Source organism: Dendrobates tinctorius, unplaced genomic scaffold (assembly GCF_039654945.1).
Source record: "Dendrobates tinctorius isolate UK_male_01 unplaced genomic scaffold, ASM3965494v1 ptg000019l, whole genome shotgun sequence".
NCBI classification, from domain to species: domain Eukaryota; kingdom Metazoa; phylum Chordata; class Amphibia; order Anura; family Dendrobatidae; genus Dendrobates; species Dendrobates tinctorius.
The window spans coordinates 28,402,950-28,411,882 of NW_027361687.1; the positions used below are offsets into that span (position 1 = coordinate 28,402,950).

General features: G+C 42.3%; 1 protein-coding gene across 4 annotated transcripts in view; it reads right to left on the reverse strand.

The window, feature by feature from the left end:
• The window catches only part of TMEM121 (transmembrane protein 121), a 335,114-nt gene extending 327,903 nt beyond the window's left edge, over positions 1 to 7,211 (reverse strand). For 2 of the 4 annotated variants that reach the window (XM_073566789.1, XM_073566790.1), the window contains exon 1: positions 6,677 to 7,134. The gene's annotated coding sequence lies outside the window, so the exon portion shown is untranslated. Of the gene's footprint in view, positions 1 to 6,676 lie in introns of all 4 variants that reach the window. The other 2 variants (XR_012230591.1, XR_012230592.1) reach the window with 2 other exon arrangements.
• Positions 7,212 to 8,933: the final 1,722 nt, after the last annotated feature.

Consider the following 8,933-nt stretch of genomic DNA (forward strand, 5'->3'; position numbering starts at 1 on the left):
CTAATCAAAAGAGCAGTGGATTCCATCAGACAGGAGGAGGTTCTCAGGGCTCCCGTCTGACAGCCACAGATTATAGTCATGGCTGATAGGCCAGATCGTATGAACCCATTCACAACAACTCTAGTAAGAAGTGTTTTTTTGCCAGTATAATACTGTTGTCTGTTCTTTGCAAGGACGTATCTATAGCGGGTATGGGTGTTGCATTCGCATATGGTCCAGACCCCAGAGCCTAAAGGGCCCATAAGTTTCCTTTGACCCATATGAAAAGACTTTTAAAGACCCATGATAGTTAGAGTTCCTGCTGCAAAAATATAAAACTGAAAATTGAATTATTGGCAATCACCGAATCACAGAAACCCACAACTTAGTCCTGTTTCAGCAAAAAGCATGGCTTCATGCGAAAGTGTGATCGATTCCAAAAAAAGAAATAAAATTAAAAATAGCGACATGTGCAAATGCCCAGAAGAAGATTATGAGAAACTGATGTGAATATGAAAAAGATACGGATATACAAATTATAATGTAGTATCTAACACCCCAAAAAAGGATTGTGAGCAGAGAACAGATGAAATACAGTAGGTCACAAACCAAAACAGGGTATCCTCTCGGATCGGGTGTATTGTAAAGCTCATGCATTTCACTGATCCTGTATGTGGCTTCCTCGTGTAGGATATCTTCTAAGTCCCTGAATTTTACTGTGAATATACTTATGCACTGCCAAAAGCAATAATCAGTAATGTTTAAGTAGAAACAAAATGAATGAAATATATATAAAGATATTATGAAAGCTAAGGACACCTGAAAATGGAGCGCTCATATGGTTTCCTGCAAAGTAGTGGCAAAAAAAGGGAAATGCTACCGTTTCATCTCCATCAGTTTAACAGGGTGTTAATGTTGGAGATATTTCACATGGCAGCGGCTCGGTGCTGTTCTGATGCTTCTGAAGCACAGCAAGTGCATAATAACAAGATTGCTGATAGATAATCAGTATGCACTGTCACTGTCAGTATACACTAGCCCTTACAAACACCCAGCAACCCTGCTATGCAGCTAGTAGCGTCTGCCAACCATCCTCCAACCCAAAAATAACTAATAATATGAATTGCCAGACTGCTTAAATTGGGCATGTGACATGGTGTATGAGATCGTGTCATTATATTAAGTTAAAAAGGGCCAGTCTCTGCGATAAATATATAGTTTTTTTTTACCTGCTGTAAAAGCCGCTGTCCTCCTGAATCCGGCGTTGTTTTTATTTTTTTCTTGCTCTTCTCCATTCTCGAGATATGGCCCCATCTTCCCAGTATGTAAGTCTAGTTGCTTTAGCCAGGTGGGTGTGGTCATTCTCTCTGGGTACCACACCTAGTTGACTAACATGACTAGATTTATATACAGAGAAGAGGGAGTGGTATCTCAGGAACGGAAAGGCGCAGGATGACAAGAAAAGCAACGCCGGATTCGGGAGAACAGCCTTGGGTCCTCTTTAAGCACCAACTTCTCAACAAAGATACAAACGTTTGAGAGTTGATACATTATTGTAACGTAAAAACAGATGCATGCAGTGGAGAAATAAGGGAATACATGGAGAGAAAGACCATGTGGTGAGAGTTATTAAAAGAGGTAAAAAATGCAGGTGGTTATATCAGTAACACTAGAAAAAAAATTTTGCCACTCAACTTTTTGTCATAAGTGAAGAGTTTTATTTGCAGTCACATATAAACGTTTCGGCTGCAACAGTAAGCCTTCATAAGTTCACAAGACTGCTCTTGTTCACTAAACTGCTGAACGTTAAGATAGTTAGCCACTGTAATAATGGGAGTGATAAGTAAGTAATGTGCCATCCACACTGGATTACGAGGCCTAGAGACCTAAGAGAGAGGGGACGCTAGATCAGTGTCCACAGCAAATGGAAAATAGTGGAATCAATCTTCTATGAGGTCCACGTTTAGTATGGGGATGGAATGGACTCAGATGTAGCTAAGCGGCCTCAGGAACAGGCCTGTCAAACTAGCGGTGGATTCCGCGTACTCTCCGGGTCACACGGCGCCACCACCCACCAACAAAACGGCTATTCATTTAATTACATGTACATGAACAAGGCCATCCATATATTCATACTTGTTCCTGAGGCCGCTTAGCTACATCTGAGTCCATTCCATCCCCATACTAAACGTGGACCTCATAGAAGATTGATTCCACTATTTTCCATTTGCTGTGGACACTGATCTAGCGTCCCCTCTCTCTTAGGTCTCTAGGCCTCGTAATCCAGTGTGGAAGGCACATTACTTACTCATCACTCCCATTATTACAGTGGCTATCTACTGTATCTTAACCTTCAGCAGTTTAGTGAACAAGAGCAGTCTTGTGTACTTATGAAGGCTTACTGTTACAGCTGAAACGTTTATATGTGACTGCAAATAAAACTCTTCACTTATGACAAATAGTTTTTCTGGTAACTATTCTGGTGTGGGAACCTTCTTTTGTGCACCAACACAGTTGTGCCACGATATACTTGTAACATATCAGTAACACTGACATAATCTCAATGTTTTAAATATTTCTTATATAGCTCCAACATATTCTGTAGCGCTTTACATGCATTGTCATCACTTAGAGCGCACAATCAGTATGTGTTTTTGAGAAACCGGGTTAACCAGAGAAAACTCGTGAAAACATAGGGGGAACACACAAACTCTATGAAGAAGCTGCAGTCGGCTTGACTTAAAGGGGTTTTCCACTTAAAAATAAATAAAATTAAAGTGGACCTCAAACATTTTCTGTAAATGTAAAATAACAAAATCAGACAGTACACACCCTATGCCAAGTCCAACGCCAGCTCTCCACCACTGCTCCGATCCCTTATTTTCTGGACTTTGTATTGTCATTACACCAACTTATCAGTCACATCACCACTGCAACCAGTCACTGAGATCATCTGCTCAGCCGATCTAGATGGCAAGAGCTGCTGAGCTCAGTGATTGGCTGCAGTACTGACGTAATCATCACTGTAACCAAAAAGATGAGACCGATGCAGCACTGGACCCAAGGAGGGGGGTGAGTACTTTCTGGATTTATTATTTTATGTTACAGAAAATATATATATACCTCCCATGCTACCACTATACACTCATTTCTGATGTCAATTGGGAGAAGGAAGTAGAGCAGTGCCAGACATAGGAATCAGCCATATTGAGATCCGACATGCTTAATCCTTCCATCCTCTCACCTGTTGTTCGATGAGAGTCAGGGCACCAACATACCATAGGCAGTCCCAATCTATGACAGGGCAGATTTTATGAAGAGGCAAACAGGACAACTGCACAGGACTGCCAGTTCCTGGGGCACTATCTAAGATCGAAACCCAAGGAACAAATTAAAACCATCCAGTAATTTTTAGGAGTGTACGGTTGTATTATCTGAGAACAGAGTTGCGGTATTATGACTTAATAAATATTATGAAGAACATGGCCTTGCTATGTGGTGACTGTAAGAGATTATTATAGCATTCTGAATTATATTTGGCTAAAAAGTGGTGGTATTTTATTAATATATACTGCAGCATGGCACTATATGGTGGTATTATGTAGACAAATATGATCAGAAATGTAAAATATTTTCAACAAACAGGGCTTTCTCAGCTTATTCCTCATTTTTTTCTAAAACGTTTTGGAAATTTATTTTGGGAGTTTTGGAAAAAACTATCATAACTTAAAGGGGTTGTCCACTAATCGGACATATTTTAGATCCCTAAGCTTCCCCCAGTAAATAACACTTATAGTCACCTCCAGTGTTGACGCTGTTCCAGCGGTGTTGACACTGGATCTTCCAGGACTTGCGTCACATTGATATGTCACGTAATCACTGCAGCCAATCAGCACTGGCTTCACTCTGCTCTTCCATGGATGTAGTTGACAACCGGAGGAACTTAGAGCAGCATCTGCTCTCTCACTTCCTCTGGATGTCTTGAGTTGTCCGAAGGAGGGGAGAGTTTAGCCAGCGCAGATTGGCAGCAGGGATCACATGACATAATGTTACGTGATCCCTGGGAGAGTCAGATCCGGCACCGCTGGAACAGCGCCCAATATAAGTGTTATTAATTTATTGGGGGGGATACAGGGATTCAAAATGGGTTGTTTAAGTAGTGAACAATTCCTTTAAGAATACCTTGCAATGTAAGAAAGAAAAAAAATATATATATACATATTATTACCAACCAACAGTTGTGATGACGTTTTGTGGGCTAGACTATGGTTCTTTGCATACGCCGCCCCAGGGAATGACTGCACCTGCAAGGGATCTCAGGTGGGAGGAGATGGGTCAGTCAAACAAGTGACTTGTCATTCAGTGACCAGAGGATGACAGTAGGTGGGGAAAAATAGAGAGAGGCCCCAGAGCTGCACTTGCGCTTCATTTACATAAAAATTGTAAAAGCGATTACTTGGGAACGGAAAAAGGGATTGAGAAAACAAAAGGTACGAAATTAATCTGCATTACAGCTACCTAACGCATATTATTTCAGTTGGGGATACTAAAACCTGCTGGCAGGTTCCCTTTAATAACATGACAGACAAATCAAGGAAATAAATTTGATGCCAGGCACCATTAATTCCCAAAAATGAGACTGACCCATTTTCTGGCCTATACCGGACTAGTAACTAAACATTCTAAGTAACCAAAGGCTGAGACACAAATGTGCCGAACTGCAATAAATGAGGAAAACAAATGTATTTGCAGGTCCAAAACCTGGACTGTTTTTTTGGGGGAGTGGAGAATGTGGTTGTCTCAATTTCTAGAACCCCTAAATATTTTGACATATTGGGGTTTGTGAAAGTCCAAGCACTTGCTCCAGAAGTGGCCCAGTTCCGATTTATGGAAGTGATTTTCAGTTGCTGAAATCCTAAATAAATATTTTGTCTCATTTATTCTTCCTCATTGTGGGGACAAGTCAGTTGCTTCACTTTACACTAGTTGTCAACTTCCGGAAATTGGATTTTAGGCCATGTTTAGCCAATGTGGAAAGACTTGTTACAGGGTCAGATATTCCACCAATAGGTGGTGCTGGAGAGCCTACTTTCTACTTTGGCATACTACTTCCCCAGGGAGCACTGACTGGGCTTTAGGTTGCCCTATACCAGCTGGTGGTCTTCATAAAGAGAAACAGTATTCCCCAGACCAGTTGTTTTAAACAGTCAGCAATCATTTCATCACTAATGACCCAACTTACAGACAATCCCTTTAAGAAACTCTTAAACTGCCTTCTTGTAATGGCTGAAACCAAGGGTCTTGCAAGTAACGGACTGCTTTGACGCTTATTGTCTTAAGTGGGTATCATGTCAGGCTTTCTTTCCTATTTACCTTCAAAGCAGCCTCAATCCACCCACCCACACACTACAAAGGGCTGCTGTAAGTATGGCGGTACCAACCAGGAAGACCCCTGCTGTGAGGCATCAACCAAGAAGACCGCCTCCGCTCCCCGCTGTGACCAATGATTCACAACCTGCTTGTCTAAAGTTGCACTAGAGAAAGCAGAACTTAAGTTATGGGGCTCGATACAAATTTTTGCGAAAATATCTCTACTACGAAGATGTCTCAGGAACATAAAAAGCTGGATATCTACAATATAAGGGGACCATGTTGCCCGATAATGTGCCTTCAGCAATACACCCCCCAAAATGATTCTGACAGATGGACGCGATGGAGAGTCAAAGTTATGGAAATGTCTGATAAGAAGTCAATGTTTGGATGCATTTCCGAGCGCCCCCTCACAGGCAGCAGCAGGGCCTGGAAAGTCCATAGCAACATCTGCACAGACAGATGAGAGTTTCATCTATGCAAATGGATATTTTGGAAAAACAGAAACATTTTCCCCTTTTTTTTGTACACGGGGTCGCAGATTTTTTTAAATTTTTTTTAAAAATACTGCCCTCTCGGAACGGATCGGTCGCAGACTTTTGGTATTAGTCATGTGAGGTTGCGGCAAATCAATTTATCACTTACAAGGCCTTCTGGGTATATGTGACTGATGCACATGGTACATTCAGCCCCCCCCCTCTATAAAGACCAGGGCAAAGTCGGAGACAAAAAAAACACTCGCTAACCTTCACCTGAATTTTTTTTTCAGTCCCACTTCAAATTCAGAGTTAAAATCCTTAATTTTATCCTATCCGTAATCATCACATCTCCGGTGGTCATTCACCGTGATATAATTGTCAGCCTGTGCTAATCAGACGTGTCTACATATCTATATTCAATAGGATCTGGATGATATATATACAGTATATATTTACATACAGTACATACTAAGCATCTTATGTAATTCTTGGATCTCCGGTATTAAACAGGTCACCTCTACAGGCTTTATAGGAGCAAAAAAAGCCACATAAAAACTAAAAGGCTCACAAAAGCTGAGGCCAATTCAGGCTCCAGTCAACTTGCATGAATTCCCCATAAAAGAAAAAAAAAAAACCTGTTCTACGCTGTAGATATATATATATGCCACAGACAGGGTCGGACAGGTTTAAATAAATGTATACACAAATGGTCTAGAAAATTGAGCAGATGTATTGAAGTCTCTATTCTGAATTTTATTTATAAATATTAATAATAAATTGTATGTATCGAATATCCCAATGTTAAATATTTACAAATATACATACACATTGCTATTTTGTAGCCTTACCTTTAGCAAACAGCCAATCACTCCTTCTTGCATCTAAGACATTTGCAACAGCTGGGTATCAATATTAAATCCAATCAGGTTTGCAGTGATCTCCAGCAAGACCATTATGCCTATGCAATCCAGCAGTATCCTTGATGGCCCTGGTGGTCTTTGGCAATGCCCTGTAAATCGCCCACCGTTAAAAGCTGCTGCTTGCTCCTGTGTCCCCCCTCCAGTAGGCTGCACTCAGTGGATGGAGCCAGCAGCACAGCACTGCATTCAAGCAGTCATTTGTAGGATGAATGCCAGTAACAGTGGAGATACTGTTATGTAGGGGGGAGGGGGATGGAGGCAAGGAGCACTGAAGCCTCTCTCCTTCTCCTAGACTTGTACCAAGCAGAAATACAGAGGAGGGTTCCCACCCATTACATGTCAATGCCTCCTGCAAACTGCTGCATCTACACAGCTTCAGCATCCAGTGCTATGCACACTGATCAGGATGCTATTTTGGGGAGGTGTCCTGGGGGGTGGGGGTCCTAGTCATTGGTACAGGATGTATTTGGATAAATCAAGAAATTCTAAGAAGAAAAGGAAGCACCACTTTCATAGCTATATACTAGGGAATCGCATAAATAATCCCGTATTATAATGGAAATAGCCAAACTCCTCCTTTATCACTAATTATAAAGGAGGAGCACAGCAGATCAGTGGTTAGCACTGTGGTTTTGCAGCGCTGGGGTCCTGGGTTCATTTCCCACCAAGGACAACATCTTCAAGCAGGTTGTATAGTCTCCCTGTGTTTGCGTGGGTTTCCTCCCAATTCTCCAGTTTCCTACCACACTCCAAAGACATACTGATAGGGAATGTAGATTGTGAGCCCCAGTGGGGGTAGAGATGATGATGTCTGTAAAGCGCTGTGGACTTAAGGCCCCTTCACACATAGAGAGATTGCTAGCGATATCGCTAAAGCGTCACCAATTTTGTGACGCAACAGCGATATCGGTAGCGATCTCGCTACATGTGACACCTCCGACCCGGCTCCCTGCTGGATATCGCTGATCACGCGAGATCATCCTGGTCCATTTCTCTATGTCGGCTTCCTGCTGGCGCCGACGAGCAACTCCATGGACGCGGGAGGAAGTCGTCGCCAGAGCTGCCGTCTGACAGGTAAGTAACGACCGCCGACCGCTGTTACGTTGCTGGTGAGATCTGCCTGTTTGGCAGCTCACTAGCGACCATTTAGCGAGGCACCAGCGATCCTGACCGGGTCGTATCGTTGTCGGGATCGCTGGTGCATTGCCAAATGTAACGGGACCTTTAATGGCGCGCTATCATTTAGGAAAATAGACAAAATTTCCTGCAAGTGCCCCAATGTACTCTGCCAGTTAAGCTGCTAGTCATTCTACAGGTGGTTATTAGAGAACAAATCTATAGGAAGTAACTAAATATTACAGGGTGTGTGATAATGCTCAGAAATTAGATTCTTTAAAAATTAATCAAAAGGGATAAAAAATTATAAAACAAAATAGTAATGCCATCAGTGATCCCATTCTGATAATAGCTTGTTTCCCGCTGGTCTTTATTTTCCTATCTCAGGGTATGTGCACACTTTGCGGTTTCTGCTGCGTTTCCGCAGCATTTTTGGCTCTGCAGAAACGCAGCAGATTCTGCTGCGTTGTACAGTACCTTTATTTCCTATGGAAATAAAAAAAAGCTGTGCACAGGCTGCGTTTTTTTCCACACGGTTTTGCTGCGGTTTTCAAAACGCAGCATGTCAATTGTTTGGTGCAGAAACTCTGCAGTTTTACACCTCATCCATTATGAGGTGTAAAACCGCAGGGCAAAACCGCAGAAAAAACGCAGATAAACCGCAGAAAAACCGCAGCACTTTGTCCTGCGGATTTCCTGCAGTTTTCTCTACAAAACCGCAGAGACAAAAAACTATGTGTGCACATACCCTTAACCACCTTGTTCAGCCCATTTAAGTGCAGCAGTTTCATGAGTGCTGTTCCATCTATGGCCATTAGATGTCATAGTTGTCCTTTTCCTGTTCATGGATTTAGAAGCTTTTCCCTTTAATAGTAGTTCTGTTTAGAACCGCCTCTTCAGCTTTTGCGGGCAAGGGAAGTTGTAGCCATTTTCTCCCCGGATCTCTGAGGTACACACACGTTTCCTGCTCCTTGCAAATCACTGCTTCTGTCAAGTGGATTCTGGTGAGGGTTTAATAAGGTTGTGTGTTTTTGCAATGCATCTGTTAGCTAGCCGTAATGCAGCCCCC